Source organism: Theobroma umbraticum, unplaced genomic scaffold, assembly GCF_002168275.2.
Source record: "Theobroma umbraticum cultivar Fairchild unplaced genomic scaffold, ASM216827v3 scaffold_12.1, whole genome shotgun sequence".
NCBI lineage: Eukaryota > Viridiplantae > Streptophyta > Magnoliopsida > Malvales > Malvaceae > Theobroma > Theobroma umbraticum.
In genome coordinates this window covers 3,054,506-3,055,955 of record NW_018397269.1, presented here as the reverse complement: position 1 = coordinate 3,055,955, position 1,450 = coordinate 3,054,506, and the positions used below count along the sequence as shown (strand labels likewise).

Here is a 1,450-nt window from a genome sequence, read left to right as displayed (position 1 = left end):
TTTTTTTTTTTTTTTTCTGTTTGTTAAGAATTTAATCCACAATTTCTTTTTATCCCTCGAGGTTCTTCCTTTTGAGATAGCTTGCAAATCATGAAAATTAATCTGGTCTCTGAAGGAGTGAGCTTGAACATGTGAAACTGTTCCCACCATTTGATTGACATTGTTTGTCAAATTGCCAAGGTCATGGAGAGCCTCATATATTTGGGGGGGGTGAGCTTAAAAATGTCAAATTTAGGGATAAAACATTCTTTAGAAAGAATCTCGATAGGTCGATTTTCTAGATTGATTTCATCAATGGCTCTATAAATGGGGATAAGTTGATACTATTTTCCTAAATGTTGTAAAATATCTTTTAAGTGATTCGAAACTTTGATAACAAAAGAAGATATTTTACTTTTATGTTTTTATTTGTTAGAAATGCTTATGGATTCTTCATTGAGAATATAAAGTCATCTAAAAGATCGAGGGACTGTGATGACTCAAACAACTTGTCTGGTCAAATGATGGAAAAAGTTTGAGATGTTTAAACTTACTATCTAGAAAATCATGGTAATTTATTTGGTTCCCAAGCTACTTCCAAAGGAAGGATCTAAAGAAGAAAAAGCTTTGTGGATAAAATTCTAGACAAACTATACATAGGAAATCCATTTACAATCTCTATTTTTCAAATAGAATAAAGAGGAAGCTCTTGCAGTCTTCTTAAGAAGAATTATTGGAAGAGAACTCCAATTCAAGGATAGGTGGATCATCTTGCTGAGTTAGAAGGACAAGAAAAAAAATGTAGGAGAACTTAGCTACCAGGAGAGTTATGCAAATTTCAATACCATGTGAGGTTTAATGGTCCTCCTTCAGCCTCAGCACCATTTCTTGGACAAGATTTCATATTGGAGTAGCTTTTTGAAAATTTGTAGCCACTTAGAACTGGCAGTAGAAAAACATTTAATGCAAAGGACATATTTGGACCACAAGATCCATAATATGGGTTTACTAGGACTTGTCAAAAAACCTTATCAAAGAAGAATATGCATTGTTAAAAGCAATTCCTCCCTCATCTGTTTTAAAAGACAGCCTTATTATATTATTTTAAAGAAAGAATCTCTAAATAGGAAAACAAAACGTTTTGCCTCTTTTGCTTCTTTGTAAAGAAGGTGTGGTTCCCATCATTTTACACAGTTGAAAATGGAGTGGAAACTATATACAACAAGCCTTCAAGATCTTTCAGTTTGCATTTAGAATCTATCAGTCTATTTTCCGATTTTCTTGTAAGAGTTTTTGAGAGTATTCAAGTTTGTAAAGCAATAATGACTAATGTAAACGGGTGTGTGTTTCCACTAGTGTACCTCCCATCTATGATCATGTAAATTTATCATCGAGTTTTTATAGTCTCTTGTATTATATTGTTTGCATTTATCATCAATAAAGTATCCGTGTGTTTTCATATTCATGGTTC

The 1,450-nt window shown here is 32.5% G+C and overlaps 1 protein-coding gene across 2 annotated transcripts in view; it reads left to right on the top strand.

Annotated features, from left to right (window-relative positions):
- LOC110425766 (EAP30/Vps36 family protein) overlaps positions 1–1,450 on the top strand; it is an 11,665-nt gene that overhangs the window by 4,238 nt on the left and 5,977 nt on the right. The gene's annotated exons all lie outside the window — the stretch shown is intronic.